Below are 23,736 nucleotides of genomic sequence, written 5' to 3'. Positions count from 1 at the left end.
AAAGTCACCAACACCGGTGGCAGCTGTTTATAGCCTGTCGTACAAAAAGATTTTTTGCAGAGGTGCATAATGCGAATTGTTGGTGTGTGTTGATGTGAAAAGCAGATTGACTTACAGTTTTTCTTTAAAAAAAATTTTTTTTAACGTTTATTTATTTTTGAGAGACAGAGAGAGACAGAGCATGAATGGGGGAGGGTCAGAGACAGAGGGAGACACAGAATCCGAGGCAGGCTCCAGGTTCTGAGCCGTCAGTCCAGAGCCCGACGCGGGGCTCGAACTCACAGACCGCGAGATCATGACCTGAGCCAAAGTCGGATGCTTAACCGACTGAGCCACCCAGGGGCCCCCAGTTTGTTTTCCTTATCAACATTTTTGTTCCTGCCAGTGACACATCCCATTATTACCAGCACCTGGCTGTTGTGCCCCGGCCTCTTCATAATGCAAAGAAAAGGGCTTCTGAACTTAGAAGATTTGGCCTTGGGTGTTGGCCTATGACCTTGAGAAACTGGCCAATATTGTTGTGGTTCACCTTGCTTGTCTATACAATGAAAAGAACAGGTGCGCCTGGGCGGCTTGGTCGATTGAGCGACCGACTTCGGCTCAGGTCACGATCTTGCGGTCCGTGAGTTCGAGCCCCACGTCAGGCTCTGTGCCGACGGCTCAGAGCCTGGAGCCTGCTTTGGATTCTGGGTCTCCCTCTCTCTCTGTCCCTCCCCCGCTCACACTCAGTCTCTCTCACTATCTCTCAAAAATAAACATTTAATAAATAAATAAATAAATAAATAACATTAAAATAACAGCACTTCTCTATGTGACCTTGCATAGCCGTTGTGAAGATTCCATACATGTGGAGCCTGTGATATCTGTACACAAATACCAGTTTGCACAACTAGCCCCTGGAGTTGTAGTTTGCCGTGGAAGAATCTGGCCGTGAGGCTCCCCCTACCTCTTTTTTCTCCCCATCACTGGACCCTGCTTCCTGGTCTGCTTCCTAAACACAGTGCTGTCATTTCTGCAGGTTCTGGCTCTGACTCTTGGCTTCTGTCTCCCCAGTGCTGCTTTCCGCCCCCCTCATCTCTGCTGAGCTCATTTACTTTCTGTTTCTACTTTTAATTAGCCCAACAACAGTTCCCAAACCCACCCTCTCCAGTGCCAGGCCAACATTTCCAACAAATCCTCTTCTCCGTAATATTCTCCTCCCAGTTTCCCACTTTTGCAACCTCTGCCCTGTGTTTCAGTGATCCGAACATAGGCCTCAGGCATGGGCCCCAAAGATGACTCTCATCCTCCTCTACGTCTAAACAGAAATGAGCCAGAGGGGGCGGAGGGGATGGGCGTGGGGGTTTCGGGGCCAGGGGACTCTGGATTCAGATCCTGGCTGTGCCGTGTACTAATTTCTTGATGCTCTCTAAATCCTGGAGTCCTTAAGTGCGTTTTGACCCACCCGAAATACAAACTCACGGAGCCAGTGCTTTATGATTTGCATAATGTTCTTTCTCTCTCAGGGGCTTGGAATATTTTTAATTATAATACTTAATTGTGGTAAAATACACACACCATGAAGCTTATCATCTTTAGCATTTGTAAGTGTGCCGTTGTGGTAATAAGTACAGCCACATTGTGGTGTGATCATCACCACCAGCCATCTTGCAGAACTGAAAACAATGATTCCCGACTTCCCCCTCCCCTCTAGCTCCTGGCAACCACCGTTCTACTTCCTGCCTCTGACTGTGACTCCTCTAGGTACCTATGTAAAAGTAGCATCTTATAATATTTATCCTTTTGTGCCTGGCTTATTTCATTTAGCACAATGCCCTACGTGGTCACATGAACCAGAATTTCCAAACGTTTTAAAGCTGAATAAAATTCCGGTGTGTCTGTGTGTGTGTGTGTGTGTGTGTGTGTGTGTGTGTGCGTGTGTGTGTGTGATCTTTTGTTTATCGGTTCATCCCGTCAGTGGACAGTTGGGTTGATTCCACCTCTTGGCTATTGCAAATAACACTGTGAACGTGAGCATACAGATATGTCTTTGAGACCCTGCTTTCGATTCTTTGGGCCCATACCCAGAAGTGGGATTGCCGGATCATACGGTAATTTGGCATTCAACTTCTCGAGGAACCACCCTCCCACTTTCCATAGCCATTGTCCTATTTTATTTCACCCACAGTGAACGAGGGTTCCAGTTTCTCCACATTCTCATCACCACTTATATTCTGGGGTTTGATACACATTTTTTTTTTTAAGATGAAGAATTATCGAGGTTTTATCCAGTGTTTCTCTAAACTTATAGGAGGATCACCTCCCCAGAACCATCTGGAACACTTGTAAAAATGCACATGCCTCATCCCCTCCACCGAGTAGGGCCTCTGAACGTGACTTCTGAAGCCAAGTGCTGTGTGCACCTGTCGCCTTTATTCACAGGAACGCCTCCGGCAGGTGAGGTCTTGGCCAGCTGACAAGCCCTTGAGGAGAGATTTAGAGGGAGAGCACCCTCCAGCCCCCTGAAAACCACAGTATGCGGGAGAACTCCATCGGGATCGTCTCATCGCCAGGATTCCAGTGACAGCACAAGTGGAAGAATGATGATCATTCATACTGGGGTTTTTTTTCCCAGTTTTCAGGCTTTTCAATGGTAATCCACTAAAAAAAAAAAATCACATTAAGGTCTGGAAACAGGACATTTTTAGCTAAGGAAATGCTCTTGATCAAAAAGCAGATTTTGACTGGTGATGCTCAACGAAGTACCTATTATCAGCTTCCTACAGATCTCCTCAGAGCCATTCTCAGGCATTAGGGAAGCAATCTTCACAAGGGCCACTTCCCTGGCTGTAATGCCTACTGTGATATGAGTCATGCCTTTTGTCTTGTGCCTGGAATTTGGGGATGTTTACGAAAAGTTGTTGTAAATACGAGTCATAATTCCTCTTTTCACAAGATTCTTTATTTCACAAAAATGAGTGGCTCATCACGTACAAACGTCATATCACTTCCAGCCCTATTGTCACCCGCAAGTAGTCTCTCAGTTTTACTAGGGATTATTTAAAGGCTTTCGAGAACAGTATGTCATGGAAATCCGCCAGGCAACACAGTTTCTGGGTCGCCACCGGTAATGTTGAAAGACGCGTGTGCATCGACCGGACCAACTTCATCTCTTGAGGGCAGAAAGTGGAGTCTTGCATTTGGAAGCAAATGGCAAAGACAGGCAAAACACCTTTTTAAATGCAGGCTTCTTGAGTTTGAGCACAGCATCTGTTTTCTTGCCTCATTTAAAGTCCCAAAGCAAGTGGAGATGTAATGGACACGCACAGCATGCCAACACTTTCCTTAGCACGCTAAAACCTTATTTTCAATTTAAACTGCGCTGGCACCGAGCATTAATATCTTAAAGTGAAGCGTGACAGTTCCTAACTTTTTAAAAATGGAGAATGGGCCACTTGAGCTTTCTTTCCCGGTGGTGTCTCTCAGCCTTCAGACATGGATACGAGACCAGACCAGATGGGTATAACAGTGAAGCAGGACATAGTCCAGACTGCCCAGCTAGTCTCAAGCAAAACAAACAACGCAATTAAAAAAAAAAAAAAAAAAAAAAAAGACAACATTCCATCGAATCCCTGTAGATAGAAACACGTGTTACGTAAACTGTCACTGATGCTTGTTTGTACTTGGCAAATGTTGGTGGAGGGAGAGAATAAAGTTCCAAATAAGGTGGCCAGATGTGTGCGCCTAAGGGGAGAAGTAAGCACGCTGTTTATGGAGGCAACATATTTAAAGGGAAAAATCCTACTATTCGTTTCTACGGGGGCATACTGAGGTGAAGTTGTCTACAGTTAAGTGCAGTTCTGTTCATGCTGTTCTACTCACGCAAAGACAACTACACTTTTAATTTGAGTACAGTTGATGCACAACGTTACATTGGTTTCAGCTGTACAACATAGCGATTGAACAACTGTATACATTATGCGGTGCTTGCAAACGTAGCTACCATCCGTCACCATGTAACGTTATTACAATATCAGTAACTATATTCCCTATGCCGTGCCTTTATCCTGTGACTTATTCACTCCCTAAGTGGAAGCCTGTACCCCCCCCCCCCCCCCGCACCCCCCTCCAACTTCACCGGTTTTGCCCATCCCGGTCTCCCTCTGGCAACCATCCGTTTGTTCTCTGTATTCATGGGTCTGATTCTGCTTTTTGTTTGCTTATTTATACACTTGTTTTGTTTTTAAGACTCCGCATAGAAGTGAATTCACATGGTTATTTGCCTTTCACGGGTTTTTAAAGGCTCTGAGGCAGGAGAATCCTCAACTGAGTGTTTGGGGTTAATTTGACCATTTGACAACAAGATGGGAAAGAAGGCAGGCTGGGGAAAGTCGGCCCCTCCTCTTTCTTCTGTTCGACAGAGAACAGTAAGTAGCAAAGGCTTCTTTCAGGAATGGTTTAAAACTCTGGAGAACAAAGCTTCTCAAACTTCAAAGCGCCTACGTATCATCTGGGGACTGTTAAAATGCAGATTGTGGTTTAGGGTGTCCGGGCGGAGCCTGAGGCTCTATTTCGAAGAAGGTCAGAGGTGATGCTGATAGTGGAGGTCTGAGGAACACGGGAGTGGTGAGAGAGATTAGAGCGAGGAGAGAAGCAAACGTTGGCTCCTGGCCGCAGAGCAGAGAGCCCTGAGCCACAGGAAGACGGCCGGAGCTAATCACCTTACCCTTTCAGCCGTCAACCTGTTTGGCATGGTCATCAGTCAGACTGAATCCTCGTTTTGAGGTCTAAAAGTGTGCTTTATCCTTTCTCGTGGGGTTATAGAAGGCAAAAGAGATTGGCATAGATAGTGCATAACTCAAGAGTTTCATCGGAGACAACCGTGTTCCCAGTGGTCAGAAATCCAGGCCCGACGGACGACTTCCTCCTTTCGGGGATGGACGGTGTCACGAGTCTGTCCCTCTCGTGACGAGCTCTCATTTTTCTCCCCATCTTCCTGGGCCTGCCGGGTGTTTAATTTCACAAAAAGTTCTAGTTAAACTTTATCAGGAGTGAAAGTTCGTTGTGCCCCAGCGTTCTGGCACAGAGAACACCAGGGCTGTGGGAAATTCAGTGAGTCAAAGATGGAGGCCGAAGTCATTCAGTCCTCGTCAGCCAAATGCTAACTTCTGCCAGGGCTGAGTTTTTGCCTTTCACCTGATTATTTTCATTAAGGACCACATTTTATTATTATTATTATTATCATCATTGCTATTATCATTAAGAATCATGTTTTATTAAGTGTCACAGGGTTGTTTGCAAAATAGATTCAAGTTTCTCCTCAGCCTGAAGTCCCCCTCGGCCACTCCCTCTGAGACCTCAGGGCCCACAAACTTCCGGCACCCCCAGGATTCAGTTGCAAGTTCTTCAACCTAGAGCTGCACAGTATGTTTCCGTTGTCCTTGTCTCTCTCTCTCTCTCTCTCTCTCTTCATTGGCGACTACCAGTCTGTTCTGTGTAGACACCAACCCATTGAACCTATCACAGGCCTTTAGTCTGAGATCTCAAAGTTCAAGGGGACCCTTTTTGGGAGTCACGAGGTGCTGATTCTGACCTGGACCTGGTGGGCAGGTGGGCTGTACCTAAATAAACAGTCCAGTCCTCTCCCTTTCTGGGCCCGTGGTAAGTTTGTTATCTCTTTTAAAGTTAGGCACATCGCGTGACCTGTGCTGGCCAATGAAATGTGGGTGGAGGTTGTATGCCACTCCCAGGAGGCGACATTAAGAGTTTGTGCACAATTCTGTTCCCATTCTGCTAGTATCACGGAAGCATTTCCCTGGAGGGATCCTCCAGCAACCCAGCAGGCTGGGCCCCTGGATGGTTACACTAAGAAGAACACCCCCATCACCACATCCTGTAATCCATACTGCACATGTAGTATGAGCTACAAATAGACCTTTCCTGTGCTAAGCCATTGAGGGGTGTGTGTGTGTGTGTGTGTGTGTGTGTGTGTGTGTCTGTCTGTGTGTATTTGGGAGGGGGAACGTGATTGCTCCAGTAGCCTAACCCATTCTATCCTGATTGATCCACTGGCATTCAGCTGATAGTGTAATACATCACCCACAAGTGCACAACTGTAGCAAAGCAACTTCTGGGGATGGTCTTCATTTTCTGTTGTAAGATAGGAGGTGGGAAGGAGGGGCCAGTTCCTTCAAGCTGAAGGAAACCGTTCTCACAACCACCACCCGGAACCACTGGCTCCGATCGCTGGCACCAACAGCTGGCTCCCAGTTCAGCCAAGAGCCGAGATGACTTGTAAGGACTTCATGAATATGCGTTTATCAAAAAAATTAGCTTTCACTGTCTACAATGCACTCCTGTTCATTCTTCCAACACCTCTCTCAAGGTCACATCTGTAATGGATGCAGCTGTTGAAGGACAGACACATGTAGTGAATCATAGGGTCAGATACACTCTTCTCTCGAAGGAAGATGAAGTCAAGTGCCCTGGAGTAAATTTCTTTTTTTTTTTCTTTTGTGGTGGGAGGAATTAGGTATTACCACCTGATTATTTTACTGTTTCTATTCCACTCAGTAATTAATTTGGGGGCCCTGGTCGGCACAGAAGCTCAGGTCCCGGTTTGCTTCTCTCTTACCAACGGCCTGGCGCTTCTTTGACTTCATGAACCGCCCCCCCCCCCCCCCCCCGCCCCGAATCTTTCACCACGTCACTTGGGCTGGCATTACCGGTAGCTGATAATGCAAAACCTCATCTTGTGGGCATTCCCTGCCACCTGCCACGTTTTTCTTCAGTCCTTCCTGAGTTTGAAATGAATGTGAACGAAGAAAGCATTCTTCCTGTGCTTTCAGTCGTTGACTTATTTCTACGGGGTGCAATCCCGAAAAGCAATTCTTTGAACACAATTTCTTTTTCTACACGAGAGGTAGTGCTAGGAAGTGACTACGATTTGGGCTTCTGAGCTCAGATTGCCTGGGTCTCAATTCCACTGTGGCCCTCAACTAGCTGGGTGGCCTTGGGCAGCTTACTGGGCCTCTCTGTGCCCTAGTGTCCCATCTGTAATATGGGATTACAACCTTGCCGCTTTCATTGGCTAGTGTTGTGAGCATTAAATGAGTTAACACTTTAAGAGTGCTTCTTAGCAAGTGCTGACAAGCGCCAGCACCCTCGACGGCCCAGAAAGGAGGTAACGTGGCCCAGCTGATTGCAGGCCGTGATGGAGACCACCTCTGTGGTCTTAGACAAGGTAGTGACCTCTCTGTGCTTCAGTTTTCTCAACTGTCAAGTGGGGCTATCGTAGGACCGACCGGAGGGGCACCTGGGTGGCTCAGTTGGTTACGTGTCTGACTCTTGACTTCAGCTCAGGCCATGCTCTCATGGTTCATGAGTTCGAGCCCTGCATCAGGACTCTGTGAGCACACAGAGCCTGCTTGGGGTTCTTTCTCCCTCTCTCTCTCTGCCCCTCTCCCGCTTGCTCTCTCTCTCTCTCTCTCTCTCTCAGAAGAAATAAAAATTACACATAAAAAAAAAGTAGTACCTACCATAGAGCACTTTTGTGAGACTAAAATGAAACAGTACAGGTAAAGGTCCTTGCCAATGGTTCTGGGACATCCAAAATGCTCAAGAAATACTAGTTACTTCACTACTATTATTGTTATTTTTAAAAATTCTTTTTAATTCTTAGCATTAAAAACAAATTTGCCACCTCCTTCCCAAACATTCTATGCTTCCCTCTTCTTTTGGTGGCATTTATTTAATAGCCTGAGAAGATTGAATTCCTGGTATTGCCTAGTTTTTCTTTGATGGGGTAGTTTCTTTGATCCAGGGGGTGCAGTGTTTATGCTGGCTGTCCACAGGGCAACGCCCAGGAATTATTTTTTAGAATGATCTAATGTAGTTTCCAGAAATTCTCCAAAAAACAAACATTTTTTGGGGCAAAATATATTTGAGGCGGCCATTGGTTCTTTCACAGACCTTATAACCCATCTCGCAGATGCTAACATTTTCCTGCACGCCCTGACCCTCTGCCAGAAGTCGCATGGCTCTGACATCTAAGACGAGAATTGTTTGGGTTAATTCAGTACATTTTTTGTTGTTGTTGTTCCGAGGTATATTTTACACTGGAAGTTTAAAAAAATTATCTTGTATCTTGTATTTAGACTACAGTGACTTGTTTTTCTATCCTATGTATTTATAAAGGTCTGTTTCCTACTTTATTTTACAGTTATCAAAAGAACATTGCAAGGTTTCTTTTGTGAAACCTCCAAATGTTTCCGAATTTGGCAGGCATTATTAACCATTCCTTCACACCTCGGAGAAACTCCACCTTTGTCTCACTTCTTCTATGGAAAAGGTCTCTAAAAATATCTACAGGTATGGAAATAAAATTATTAGGAGGAAAACAGCATCTTTTTTTTTTTTTATCTCTTAACTATCACAAACATAAAATCAAATTTCTTGGTTTAAGGTGAGTACTAATTTTACTTCTCTCAAAATACTGGCGCTAAGTCTATTCAGGAAGAATGCTGAATCTCAGGTATATTCAGAAACCAACACTCCTACATGGGAAGGCGTTTACTCGTTCTTCTCACTTTCAGGGAAGAGCTGAGCCGTTGCCTGGCTGCACCCATTTGCCTAGAGTTTAGAAGAGAGCCCCGTGCTGGCAAAAGATCAGCATGGACCCTCTGGCCACGGGCGACCTCGCTAGTGACTGGACAGGGCCCCTTTGCAATACCAGCAACGTATTCAAAGCTTCGGACAAATATATAAAAATCACGAAGAAAGCTTGATGGTTTCCCGGCGAGACATCGCCTCTGTCGCAGGCCTGGCAGGATTCGTCAGAAGGGGGCCGGGGAAGAGAAGGTACCAGACAAGCCGGGTTTATTGGGATCGGAATAGGCGGGGCATGCTGGGGACTCAAGGGGAACGGATATCTATCTAAGGAGCATACGGGTAAAATATGGAGAAAGAGAGACGTCCGAGTGATCTACATCCAGGGGAAGGGTGGAACCCCTTAAATGCCATGGGAAGTCCACTTTAGCTGAACACGAGGGGAAGGAGGAGGTAATCTTAAAAAGGAAGCATAGTGTATATATAGTTGCAGCTAGCGTATTTTAACTGAGTAATCTGGTGTTTGGGAAGATGGAAACATTGTGCCTGGAAAGGAAGCCACATCTCTTTGCAACCAGGTTGGAGCTGTACCCCACCCCCAACCCCCCTTGCCCAGCCTGCTGCCCACAGGGGCCTGCCCAGACGGTTGCTGTTCAAGCGCACTTCCACCAGGGGGCACTGTGGTCCACGCAAAACGACTCGACTCTGGCCACGGTCCTTCCGGGGCGGCTCTGAACTAGATGGAGTCGTGTGAGAGTGGCTTGGCTTCAAGGGCTGGGGCCACAGGGCTCAGTGGCTTCACTGGAAGTCCTCTCCCGTGGCCCGAGGAGGCGTCTCCTGCAGTGTCTGCAGGGCCCAGCTGTGCTTTTCCGCGGGAGAGCGGAGCCCAGTGGTGAAGCACGCATAGGCATGAGTAAATACCCTTGGCCACCTGCCTCATTCCTGCCATCTGCTTCTTGGTCTCCAAATGGCTGGCCTGCACTCCCTCCTCTCCCCATGCCCTTTCTTCAAAGTCGCCCCTCCCCTTCCTTTGCGCTGATAACATCTAGTGGGTCAAATTCTATTTTAGCTTTTTACTGACTGGCCGACCCTCCTGGCTGCGACAGGGAGAAGTTATTTATTTTTTCTCAGGAAACCTCAACATCTAGGTGGGAAAGGACTGGTTTCCTGGAAGAGTGCTTCTAGAAAGACCACCCCCCTAGGAAATGTCACAAACTTTTTTATCTAGGTACTTCCTGCTTCCTCAGTTTAAAGTACTCCTTCCCCTGGCCATAGCCTTGTAAAAGAACTTCAAAGGCTCTGGCCTTCCAGGTTTAGGCTCATAGGCTTTTTTTCTTTGAACTCTTCGTGGTTTACTAGGAATCGGGCATTTAGTTATCCTACAGATTGGTCTGTGGTTATTAAGGGAACGTGATCGTTAAATTCTGTGCAACCAGCTCCTGTTAATGCGGTTGCGTGTATCTGACCACACATACACCTTATATTGTTCTTGGGGCTTGGGGCCTCCTAGGAGGACGCACACCTCGTTCAGATGTCATCATGAGGTGAAAGCCATGCAGTGGATGATGCTGTCACTTTTAAGTGTAAATATTTAGGTTTATTTATTTAAATTTGCAAAAACGCTTCACCTTCGCGTGCAGACTTATCATTAGTTCTCTTTCTCCACGGCTCAGCTTAAGCGCTCTGTGTAGTTACTCTCCCGGAGAGGTGCAGAGGATAGGACGTGTAAGAGTGTTAAGATCAGGGTGTTATTTCTTAGACACAGATGTTGTTTTCTTTCTTTTTAAAAACAAAACAACACAAAACTCTCTTTTATAAAACTAATACATGTTCTTGGAAGGAACACGTAAAGGAGTTATCCATCATTTAAACCTCCTTATAAATCAGTCTATTAGAGATAGGAAAGATCTTAAGGAAAGGAGACGCAAGGCAGATGAGCCACGTGAACTTGGGCAAATGCACGTGACCTCGGGCCTCAGGGTATCGTTTTCCTTGTGGGAAGTGGGAAGGAGAAACTGTTTCAGCCGGTAGTATGAAGATCAAAATCCAAAGGAGATGAGAAACAAATTAACTCTACCGGAATTAAAAAACTTAACATTTTTTAAAAAAATTCAAAGGAGATGGTTAATGAGACCGTGCTTTATAAAACTCACATGCATGGAACTGTTACGGTTTTGACGGAGGCAGAGGAAAAGAGGCTGCAGGAGAGAAGGATGCAGGTGGACTGAGGGGTGGGGCAGATGTCTGGATGGGTGAGCGCCCCCACTGTCAGCAAAGGTGGGAGAAGAACTGAGGAGACCCCGAGGCAGACTAGCTTACTTCACAACTCTGCACCGTCTATGGGTCTGAGGGGTCAAGTCAGGGGCGGTGAGAGGTGATGTTTCCCAGCGAACACAAGCGTGGGATTTTATGTCAGAAGAACGGACACTGCCAGATGATAACCTTGAAGGCTTTGGGGGAAGTTTCTCAAGGTCTGTATCCCTTAGTTTCTGATCTGTCAATGATGGGTGATGATGAGTGTTACTTATGGTCAGCATGACATGGGAATCATGGAAAAACTGACTTTATAAATTCTAAAGGACCATGGTTATGATCTCGTAGAACACTGACCAATGGTTAAGCAGCTCACTCTCTGAAATGAGGCAGTAGCATCCGACCTTACTAGTAGCCATTGTCTTCTTCACTGCCATATACTTCCGACACGAAAAATGCCCGTTTCACTTGAGGATGTCCTCAGCGGAGCAGCACAAGTTAAATTTATTAAACATCAGCCCTTGACTGCCTGTCTTTTTAATATTCCCTGTGATGAAACAGAAGTACATGTAAAGCCTTTCTACTGTGCGCTGAAGTGTGATGGTGAAGTGCTTCAATTGTTTGAGATATGAGCTCAGCCAGCTACTTTTTTTCCCTGGGGGATACCAGTGTTATGTGAAGAACGCTTAACAGTCTAATTGAATACCAGAATAGTTCGTATTCTTTTTTTTCTTTGAGAGAGACAGAGACGGAGACAGAGACAGAGAGAAGGGGAGGGACAGAGGAAGAGAGAAAGAGAATCTTAAGTAGGCTCCATGCTGAGCATGGGCTTGATTCCACAGCCCTGGGATCATGACGTGATCCGAAATTAAGAGTCAGATGCTCAACCGACTGAGCCACCCAGGCGCCCCAGATTATTTCATATGCTTGAAAAGGGATAGTGAGCCTTTCATCTCAAAGCAAACAACGGACAGTATTTGTAGTGTGAATAGTGCTGCAATGAATATATTTTTTCAAAATCTTAATTTCAATTTTTTTGGAGGTATACCCAGAAATGGAATGCTGGATCACATGGTAATTCTGTTTTTAATTTCTTGAGGAGCCACTATACTATTTTACATCGTGGTTGCACCATTTTGCATTCCTGCCAGCACGAACAAGGGTTCCAGTGTCTTCACATTCTTGACCAACACTTATTTTCCATTTATGTTTTTGATAGTAACCATCCTAATGGATGTGAGGTGGTATCTCATTGTGGTTTTGATTTGCATTTTCCTGATGATGAGTGATGTTGAGTGCTTTTTCATAGGCTTGTTGGCCATTTGTATATTATCTTTGGAGAAATGTCTACTCAAGTCCTTTGCACATTTTAAAATTTGGTCTCTTGTTTTTATGTTGTTGAATTGTAGGAGTTCTTTTATGTGTTCTGGTTGTTAACCCCTTGTCAGATACATGGTTTGCAAATATTTTCTCCCATTCAACAAGTTGTCTCTTCACTCTGTTGTTTGTTGATTGCTGCTTTTGACACACAGAAGCTTTAAAGTTTGATGTAGTTCCATTTACCTTTGGTTTTTTTTGTTTTTTTTGTTTTTTTTTTTTGCTTTTATTGCTATTGGTTTCATATCCAAGTCCAATGTCATGAGTCTTTGTAAATTTGTTTTCTTTACCCTATGTTTTCTTCTGGGAGTTTTTTAGTTTCAGATTTTATATTTAGTTCCTTAATCAATCTTGAGTTAATTTTTGTGGATGATATAAGCTAAGGATCCAGCTTTATTTATTTTAATTTTTTGGCATGTGAGTGTCCAATTTCCTCAACATCATTTGTTGAAGAAACTATCCTTTCTGCATTGTTGAAGATCAGATATATGTGGGCTGATTTCTGGGCTCTCTATTCTATTCTATTAGTCTATATGTCTGTCTTTATGTCAACTCCATACTATTTTGATTACTGTATCTTTGTAATGTTTTGAAATCAGGAAGTATGAGTCCTCCTGCTTTTATTTTTTACCCTCAAGATTGTTTTTGTTATTTGGGATCCTTTGAGATTCCATATGAATTTTAGGAATTTTTTTCCTATTTCTGCAAAAAAAAAAAACCATTTAGATTTTGATAAGGATTGGATTGAACTGTAGATTGCTTTGGGTAGTCAGACATTTTAATAATATTAAGTTATCTAATCCAGGAACATAGAATGTATTTCCATTTATTCATGTCTTTTTAAATTTCTTCCAGTATTGTTTTCACTTTTAATGTACGAGTCTTTTATGTCCTTGTTTAAATTTACTCATAAATGTTTTATTCTTTTTGATGCTATTTGTAAATGGGATTGTTTTCTTAATTTCTGTTTGAGTTGTTCATTAGTGTGTACAAATGTATAGAAATGTTAGTGTATAGAAATCCAAGGAATTTTTGCATGTTGATTTTGTATCCTGCAACTTTGCTGAATCTGTTTATTAGTTTTTTAAAAATGTTTATTTTTGAGAGACACAGAGAGAGTCAGAGCATGAGAGGGGGAGGGTCAGAGAGAGAGGGAGGCACAGAATCCGAAGCAGGCTCCAGGCTTTGAGCTGTCAGCACAGAGACTGATGCAGGGCTCGAACTCACAAGCCATGGCTCAGCCATGACCTGAGCCAAAGTCAGATGCTTAACTGACTGAGCCACACAGGTGCCCCTGTTTATTACTTTTAACAGGTGTATTGTGGGTTTCCTATGTTAAGGTCATATTATTTGCAAACACAGATGATTTTACTTTTTCCTTTCTACCTTGGATGATTTTTACTTCTTTTTCTTGTCTAATTGCTTTGGCAAGGACATCTAGTATTGTGTTGAATAGAAGCAGCAAGAATGAGCATCTTTGCCTCGTTCATGATCTTAGAGAGAAAGCTTTTAGTTTTTTGCCAATGAGTATGACATTACCTGTGGGATTTCCATATATGGAACGGAATTATGTGGAGGTTATTTATTATGTGGAGGTAATTTCCTCTCTTCAGAGTTTGTTGAGTGTTTTTATCATGAAAGGCTGTTGGATTTTGTCATATGCTTTTTCTGTATCAATTGAGATGTTTGTGTGGTTTTTGTTCTTCATTCTGATAATGTGGTGTGTTACAGTGATTGATTTTACCATCTTTGCATTCCAGGAATAAATCCCACTTGGTCATGGTATATTATCTTTTAAATGTGTGTTGAATTTGTTTTGCTAGTATTTTGTTGAGGATTTTTGCATCAATATTCGTCATAGATACTGATCTGTAGTTTCCTTATTGTAGTATCTTTGTTGGATCTTGTTATGGTAATGCTGGCCTCATAAAATTAGTTTGGAAATATTCTCTCCTTTTTATTTATTTATTTTTTTTGAGAAGGACTGGTGTTAATTTTTCTTTAAGTGTTTGATGGAATCCTCTAGTGAAGCCATCTGGCCCTGGGCCAATGTGATTTTAGAGATTTTTTTAAAAGTTTATTTTATTTTGAGACAGAGAGAGAGAGAGCAGGGGAGGGGCAGGGAGAGGGGGAGATAGAGATCCCCAAGCATGCTCCACACTGTCAGCACAGAGATGTCTCAATCCCAAGACCCTGGGATCATGACCTGAGCCGGAATCAAGAGTCAATCACTCAACTATCTAAGCCACCAGGCGCCCCTCAGTGTGATTTTTTAAATTATTTAATAAATATGTCTACATTTGAAGGATCTCTATTACTAGTGAACCCAAAATTTCCACTGACCAATGCATGATGTTATAAAATCATGCCTGAGTAAAAGTGCCATTCAAAGTGTAAGACAGACTAATGGATTTTAATGTAACAGTATGAAAATTTCACTGAGTAGTTTCAAACTCTACAGTGTAACTAATCCTTTGTCATGTTTTGCTGTAGTGTCAAAGAAAATGTCAATTACTATCTGAAAAGATGATCAAAATACTCATCATTTTATTACTACATATTTGTATGAGTCTGGATTTTCTTCATATACCTCAACCAAAACTAAATATCACAACAGATTGTGACAACAAAAAATTGTGACGAAGAAGGCATCTTTGTGCTCTTTGAGGAGTTGGTCTAAATGATCTCTAAAAAGTCTTCCATTTCAGTCCCTAAATTCTAAGACCTCAACTTTTTTAAAGCAAGATATTTTAAAGTCTTGCCTAAAAAAAGTTGCCAAATAGAAACCAACAACTTGTTCTCATCCTTCTGTAAAACAACATGGCTGTATGTGTGTGTGTGCGTACCCATTCGTTCTTTGTCCTGTTAATCTTATTACTAGGAATATAGTCTGCAGAAAAAGATTCTAAGGAATAATAAAATACAAAAAGGCAATTTATGCAAATATGTCTATCATAGCACAATTCATGGTGGTAAAAACTTGAAGCAGCCTAATTAACCAATGCATAGCAAGGAGGGCACCTGTTGGGATGAGCACTGGGTGTTTTATGGAAACCAATTTGACAATAAATTTCATATTAAAAAAATAACCAATGCATAGCAAATGTTAACCAAACAATGGTACATCGACATAATAAAACTCTCTGTGATGACTTATGTGGCAAGTATGTAGATTACAGTCAGTAAAAAATGAGTCCCTGCCTAGTTTATAGTATAAACCATTGATTATAGCTCTATAAAAATTCAGGTTTCAATATCGACCAGAAATAGAAATATTTTAGTTGAGTATGTTGTTTTCCTATAAAGTGGTTGTATGCATGTTGATATTTATAAATGATAGACAATCACTGCCAGAATATTCAGGTCTGGATACCAGAAGGCTAGTTCTGGACACAGACAGGCCAGGATGAGCCATTTTAATGGTGGTGGAAACCTCTTTGGGTACTCCCATCCCCTCTCTGGCCTCCCATCTTCTCGTAGTCTAGTCAGGAGAAGAGGGAAGTGGGTAGGGCAGGGCAGTTGTGGGGGTACCCTAGGCAAAAGAATTTACTGGGGGTCAGTGAGGAGCACCAGCCGCAGTTGGAGTACCAGCTGGGGATGCCTGGTTGACTTGGCAATATGTCATACCTCATCTGGTCTCCTTGGTTATTCCTGGATTGGCAGGGCCTAGGACTTTGCAACCCAGCCCAGTTAGATTTGCCACACATTTATTGAGTGTCTACTGTGTGCCAGGTACTTCACTAGGCCCTGTGGGGCCAAAGGCTGTTCTTCTCAATCTGGAAGAATTTAACCACACTCCAGGTAATCTCCACCAGGCATGAAGTGAATGGGCAGTGATATTTTAGATACTTGACAATAAAACATACTGTTAACCTTTCTAGTGAATAGGTTTCATGACTTCGGGGCAGTTGTTGACTAGAACTGCTCATTAGTGGCCTGACATTTACGTGTCAATGGTTCATTCTGTTCCAGAGTACCGTGGACTGTAGGGGTTGGGGAGGCTCGGGAGGAAGGAAAAGAGACCAAAGCAAAACAAAGCAACAACAACACAAACAGGGTAACTTAGTCGTAAATTACATGACTTTTTTTGAAAAAGACGTGAAAGAAAAGAATTCTCCTTCTGAAGATAAATGTGTTGCTTTGTCTCAAAATTGTTATTTCTTCCTGGTAACAAAATAAAGTTAGGGCCAGATGAAACTATCCTCAGGGTCATTTCCAGGAGCCCAAGAATAGATATAAAAGAGTAGAAGCATGTGGGACAAGGAGAGAGGTCTAAATTTGAGGCGTTTTTTTTCACTTGTTTGGTTCCTTATTTGTCAAATACTATTTGCCTCACTGGATTACCATGAGGATACATAAAATGGTTCCGTGAACTGTAAAGTAGAACAAAAACGTAAGACACCGTTGCTTTTATTGTTAGTACAGAATATTCCATAGACTTGGATCTTGCGATAAATGAGAATTATACCTGTCACATATAATTTTTGACTTGAGTGGCGATTTTCTATAGAAGACTCTCTGGGTCTAGTAATAAGATCCAAAGGTTTAAATTATTGTTTTGTTTTTTTTTTCTTTTTAAAAAATATATCTTTTAAAAAATTTTTAATGTTTACTTATTTTTGAGAGGGAGAGAGTTCAAGCAGGGGAGGGCCAGAGAGAGAGGGAGACAGAGAATCCAAAGCAGGCTCTGCACTGTCAGCACAAAGCCCCACGTGGGGCTCTAACCCATGAACCATGAGATCATGACCTGAGCCAAAGTTGGACGCTCAATAGACTCAGCCACCCAGGTGCCCCTATTATTTTTTTCTTAAATCAGTAACCAACCACAAAGTTTTCCATATGGTTTGGTCGTATCATCAGCAAAATTAACACTTGTCCAAAATGTAAATTAATTTTCAGAAGGAAAAAATTTCATCTCCTCTTTAACACACAGTTAATTTCATCTTTGGGGCCAGGGGGAGATCAAGCTAAGTCTATACCCCCATCTCACAACCACTGTTTTCAAATGGTATTTTCCTAAGGACTCTATGCCTATTATTACACAAAATAACTCAAAGCAAGAAAAAAAAATATCTTTCAGTTAGAATTTTGGACTTTCCCCAAAGTGCTGATTAATCCCAAGTCATGATATTTGGAGGAAGCAGTTTCAAGTTTTCTGGATGAAAAATAGAACAGACTCGTGAGCAGGTGCCAAATATAATCCTCAGCCCAGTCTGGTTCGCTTTGCCAGACAGCATCGATGGTATTTCCGTTGTGTTTAGTTTGAAATACTAAAGACAGTTGTCAGTTGGAATGCCTCTGTCTCCAGAAAACACTGGACAGACCCCTGAAATACCCCTGAAATACAGGTACAGGGAAGGTGAGGACAAAGGAGGTGAGTCTGGGTGGGATAAGTCACTAACCCTCCTCTGATGTCCTCGGCATCCTGGGTTGTCCCCTCAGGGCAGCACCAGCTGCTTGGGACCTCCAGGGGGGTGTGCTATTGTAAGTCACTAGGAGGGGCTGTGATAAAAGCAGGTCAGTGGGGGGCCAGGCCTATCAGAGGCAAACTGACCAGTCAGAGAGTTTTTCCCAGTTCCTGGCATTCACGGACTCTCCTTACTGGCTCAGACACCCAGGCCTTCTCTGGGGCAATGTCTCTGGTTCTAGAACCCTGAGAACTGCAGCCTGTCGCTCAAAGCTTCTACTCATGGAGCTGGAGTGACTGATCTGTGTGTGTCAGGCGGGGCGCTCCCAGGCATAAGGAGTCCAGTGCGGAGACCAAGACCATGGCTGAGAATAGTTCCGGGTGGACGCAGCATGTCCACTGTGCCCGGGCTGGGCAGCAGCCTGAAAACCTGGGAACAAGTCCCGATAGGGGACGTAGAACCAAATGCAGCTCCTGGACGGGCCCTGAGACAGAGGAGGGAGGGTGGCTTTCTCCTCAAGACTGTTCAGGCAAATTACGTGTCCGGGAGACTGACCGCATCATTCCAGGATGTGTCTCCTCAAGGTGTGTAAAGCAGTGTCCTCAAAGGATAGTTCCCAGAGGTCCTGTCGGATGATGTTCTTGGTAAAAATGTAGACTTAGAGATTTAGAGGTGGGCTGGGGCTCAGCCTTGTGCATTTTAAACCAGGACTCCGAAAGCTTCTTATTACATAAAGATCCCCTCCCCTTGCAGATGGACATCTTAGATGTCAGGACAGGTCGGTGGGGGGCAAATATTTTTGGACGAATCGCTTGTTCGTGTTCCTCAAATTACACGATACTAGTTGTTATTTACCCCATCGCACCTTGAGAGGAAAACATACTTCGGGGGTGGTAGCGAGTTGCATTATATTTCTCTTTCCCCTTTCTCCTCTCAGGCTCAGCGTGATTCCTGAATTTCCAATGAACATTCCTAGCATGGAGTCATATGGGTATCACCTGCTCCCCGTCTCCTCTACCAGAAAATGGAAATCTCGTCCCATCAGGCACATATTAGTTTTCTATGCTGTGTAACAAATTACCACAGACTCAGCAGCTTAAAGTAACACTCGTTTATGACTCCGCCTTCTCCGTGGGTCAGGAGTCCAAGCATGGCTTAACAGAACCTTCTGCTCCCTAAGGTTGTAATCAAGGAACCAGCCAGGCTGTGTTCTGATCCAGAGCTCAGAGTTCTATTCCAGGCTTTCATGGTTATTGGTAGAATTCACTTCCTAGTGGTTACAGACCAGAGGGTCCTGGCTTCTTCTCTGCTTTTGGTCGGAGGCCATCTTCAGTTCCTAGAGGTGCTTGCAGTTTCCCACCGCATGGATTTCTCCAGAGGCAGTCCAGAAGGTTCTACTAAGCCATGCTTGGACTCCTGACCCATGGACAGGGCGGGATAATAACATGGCTGTTTGCATCTTAGAGACCAGGAGGCTGCCTTGATGTCTGGCCATCACTGCCTTGATGTCTCATTGCTGCCATATTGGCTAGTCTATTAGTTTACTAGGGCTGCCCTAACAAAGTATCATGGACTGGGTGGTTTAAACAACAAAGATTAATTTCCTCCCTGTTCTGGATTGTGAAGTCCAAGATCAAGGTGTCAGCAGGCTTGATTTCTTCTGAAGCCTCTTTTCTTGGCTCGTAGATGGCCATTTTCTTGGGGTGTGTTCACAACCTCTTTTCTCTTTCTGTGTCTGGGTCCAAATTTCTCCTTCTTCTAAGGACACCAGTCATATTGGATCAGGGCCCACCCACATGACTTCCTTTAACCCTAATTAACTCTTTAAAGGCCCTATCTGCAAATAGAGTCACATTCGGAGGTTCTAGGGCTTAGGATTTCAACATATAAATTTAGGTGGGTGGGAAGACACAATTCAGCCCAGAACATAGTGGGATGTGGGATACACCAAAAAAGAAAAAAAAATGTGATAAATGCTAGAGCAAGGGAAACACAGGATGCTGTGGGGAAATTCCTGGGACAGTGATCAGGCCTGGGCTCGACAGGGAAGTCTTCCTGGAAATGCCGAAATCTAGGCTTAGACAGGAAGCGTCCAAAGGACCAAGAGGGAAGGGGTAGAGTGTCCAAGCAGAAGGAGTCACATTGTGTTGGTTAGGAACGATTTTGGTTTCAAGGAAGAGGTACTGATTAAGGCTGGCTCGAAGCAGTAGGCGTTTATTTTCTGTCACATCACAAGGAGTGGGAGTAGGCAGCTGCTGACATTGGTTCTGCAGCTTGATGATCTGTAGGTGTCTCCGCTATTCTCTTGGCCTTTTCTTATGGTCACAAGATCGCTGTTGCCCCATTAGCATCATTTCTGTGTCAAAGACACAACAGGTGAGGGAATGTTGTTAGCAACGTCTATCCTTTCAATCAGAAAAGCAAAAGCTTTCCTAGAAGCTCCCAGCAGACTACGGCCCATCTTCCGTGAGCCAGACAAGGTCACAAATGACCGCCCCTGGCTGCAAAGAAGGCTGGGAACGGGAGTGTTTTCTACCCTGGCCTCTGTGTGGAAGTGGAAGAGAGGTGGAGGCTGAGAGGGGATGTGTCAGCCAGTCAGTGTGGCCATAAGCACACAAAGCCTGGGGGTGGGGGAACGTGGCTTGTTCAGAGAACTCACAGTGGTTGGTAGAGTCAGAGGATGAAGTGCTGCGGGGAAATGGCAAGAGGTGAAGCTGGAGAAGGTGGGGAGTCACGAAGGACAGATTAATAAGTTTGGATTTTACCTTGGAGACAGTGGAAGATGTTTCAGTTATCTATTGTTGTGTAACAAACCACCCTCAATTTAGTGGCTTAAAATAATGACCATTTTGTTATGGACACAGATTCTCTGAGTCAGGAGTTCTGGCAGGCACAGCGGCTGAAAGCTCCTTCTGCTCATAACTGGTGCCATTAAGTGACACAGGCACACAGGAGCAGGGTAAATTTGGGGGAAGACAATGGGCTCACTCTTGGATGTTTGCACTTGGGGTTTCTGCGAAACATCCAAGATCCAAGCAGAGTTTTCTAGTAGTTGGTTGTATGGGTTCAGTTTTCAGGAAAAATTTCTGGGCTAAAGATGTTGATTTCAAAATCATCAAGGTGCAGTTGGTAATTGAGATCTTGGGGGAAATGTGAAGTACCAGGGAGAACGTGTGGAATGGAAAAGAAAAAAAAAAAACACCGCTCAACTGAATTCTGGGGAGAATCAAAGTTTCAAGTTCAGGCAAAGGAGCCTTCAAACAAGGCTAGGGAATGGCCACAGAGGTAGAAGGGCGCTGAGATTATTCTGGACTATCTACTTTCCTGTTGGGATGAACACTGGGTGTTGTATGGAAACCAACTTGACGATAAATTATATTTAATATAAAAAAATAAAAATAAAATGTATTTATCAGCAAAAAAAAAAAAAAAAAAAAGTTTCCTAACAATGAACCAGCAGTTGTTCATTGTGGCAAGGGTGTCAGTTAGAAAATCTGAAAAGAGTTGTGGTGGGCATTTGCTTTCTATTTTCGCCACCCGTTATTCTTTCACCTTTCTTTTGATTATAACACCTGCATTTCCTTTTAGGAAACTTCCTTCCCCATCGTGTGCACTCTCAGTAGTCTCCTGGGACTTCAGATTTTAAGCCTAGGTACAAGAATGGGAGACAGAGCCAAAGTTCATTCGCTCCGAAAGCGGGGCCCTGACCAGGCTGTTGAATAGTTGTTACTACCCACCCCCTAGGGCTGCCCCGGTTTCTGCATTTCTCCTGACCCTGGTTATCTAGGTACCTGCTGATTCCCTGCTCTATTTCTTCCTTAATGAATCCTTGTCTACCTAAGGCAATTAGCTTTCTCTTACTTGAAAAGAAAGACCTGTGGGGAGCCTGGGTGGCTCAGTGGGTTATGCGTCCAACTCTTGATTTCGGCTCAGGCCGTGATCTCATGGTTCATGAGTTCAATCCCCTCATCGGGCTCTGTGCTGACAGTGTGGAGCCTGTTTGGGATTCTCTCTCTTTCTCTCTCTTCCCCCCTCTCTCTCTCTGTCCCCTCCCCTGCTCATGCTCTCTCTGTCTCAAAATAAATAAATAAACTTAAGAAAGACTTGCAATTAACATAGGCATATGTTGGCTTTCAGCCAGATTATGATTTATTGAAGAGTATAATATATAGGAAGAAAAGGAGTGCAGACAAAGAGAAAGATGGTATAATGGCTGGAGGAGGGTGTAGCTTAGGAGAGGTTTCCTTTCTCTTTATTTTCAGATATTGAGGGGATCTATGTGTTGGTGGAGGCAGAGGCTGAAGATATAGGACAGAGAGTGGGTAACTGATGGAAACATGTCTGTGAAGAAAGAGATGGGATCTTAAACATCAGAAGATCTCTACTGTAACTGAGGGAAGGAGGTGGATATGATTGGAGCTAAGTCTGTGAGAGTGGTGCAGAAAGTTTACGAGATTCCTTTCTACTATCTTTTATTTTCTCTGAAAAGTGAGAGGCCAGGTCATCACCCAAGAGTGAAGAGGACAGCGATGGGGTTAGTGGTTTGAGGAAAGAGGAGGGGGCTTGAAGTAACCAGTATGGAGAGTGGGAAGGAGAATCAATTAAAGCAACCTGGCAGAGTTGGCTGGAAAGATTGTGAGTCCCGTTTGGGTCAGACACCATGAGTTTATCTAATACAGTCTGTGAGGTGGTGTGGATTTCTTCCTCAGCACTTAAGAGCATCAAGAAGCCAATAGTTGGAGTAATCCAGGGTTTAGGTTTCATCAGGTGGGTATGATGGAAAGAGGATGAAGTGAGCTTGTTGAGAATGCCAAGAGAAGTTGGACAGGGTGAAACATTGGGTAGAAGCTAGGGAGGGAAGGGAGTGTTGACAGGATGGGTAGTTAGGGGTGAGGGAGAAGGGTGAAGAGACTAGAGGGCTGGACAAAGGGGAAGAACTGATGCAGAGGAAGTAAGTGGATGATCCAGCTGGGAGAAGGAGGGTGGTGTGGAGCTAGGATTCCAGGGGACAAGTAGATCCAGGTCATGGCTGAGGGAGGGAATGGAAGGGCCACTGTGGAGAAGGTTGCTGCTGAGAGGAGGCCAGCAATAGAAAACTTAGGTTTTTGAGGTCATTCTCAAAAATGTTTCATTTCCTTAGCCCAGAAATAGAAAGGAAGACTGAGCCAGATTGTGGAGCCTTCAGTAAATGATGAAGCAAGACAGGAAGTTTGGAAGATAACAGCAATGTGGAAAGGAAGTGTGCAGCAGATAGAAATTTGTTTCATGATGTTCAGGAACACGAAACATGGCTTTTATGTTGGATGACAAATCAAATCCGGCTCTAAGACCCCACTTCCTGGTTGGTGGCATAGTTGATGTTGGTGATTACTGGGACTCCTAGTGCCCTCCTGTACTGAGTCCTTTAACAGAATCCCAGGGTTTACCTGGTCATAGGGTGGTGGCTGCCACTATATCACACATTGTGCTTCCATTGCGCAATGTGGTTGTCCAGCCCAGCCGTGCTCCCCAGGTGGGCTGCAATGGTGCCCGTGGTGCCCAATGGGCGTCTCCATTGACGGCTGCTCAACCACAGTGGACCCTCACTGGTGCGGCTGAGCCTCGTGGATTTAGACTCCAGCCTCTAGAGATATCCATTCACCCTGACGCGGGTCCAGCCATATCTAGGACGTGTGGAAACAGGTCAGGCTTCCAGCACGCCTGGAATTCATCACAGGTCATTCACAAGTTATTGAGCACTCCAAAGAGCTTTTGTTTGGGGGAGGGTGGGGGTATGGCTGTCAATATTTACCAGAAATTAAAACTGAGAAATGTTCAAAATCTTTATTAAGTCATCAAAAAGTATTATTAAGCCCAGTATACATTGAACTAAGTAACGTTCTTTAGGTAGAATTAGTTTTTCCAAAGCAAAAAATGAATGAGATTTTTTTTTTTTTTTTTTACAGTTTTTGTAAGTCACTTTCATATCTGGATTCTCACATCTGCTTCTGCATTCGATCTGCTGTGATATCACACACGGGGTGGCCTCTGGACAATTCCATGTACACTGGGGAGAGCAGGAAAGTAAAAAAGGCAAAGAATCTTGTGTTATCGTGAAAGTAGTTTTGATCTC

At 44.0% G+C, this 23,736-nt stretch overlaps 1 long non-coding RNA gene across 1 annotated transcript in view; it reads left to right on the top strand.

Moving 5' to 3' along the window:
• The window catches only part of LOC131487800 (uncharacterized), a 55,809-nt gene extending 32,438 nt beyond the window's left edge, over positions 1–23,371 (top strand). Inside the window, exons 3-4 of the long non-coding RNA XR_009249970.1 lie at positions 16,189–16,273; positions 22,770–23,371. This is a non-coding gene — a long non-coding RNA (uncharacterized LOC131487800). The remainder of the gene's footprint in view (positions 1–16,188; positions 16,274–22,769) is intronic.
• The last annotated feature ends 365 nt before the right edge of the window (positions 23,372–23,736 follow it).

This window comes from Neofelis nebulosa, chromosome 1 (assembly GCF_028018385.1).
Source record: "Neofelis nebulosa isolate mNeoNeb1 chromosome 1, mNeoNeb1.pri, whole genome shotgun sequence".
Lineage (NCBI taxonomy): Eukaryota > Metazoa > Chordata > Mammalia > Carnivora > Felidae > Neofelis > Neofelis nebulosa.
This window is presented reverse-complemented; position numbering and strand designations above follow the sequence as displayed.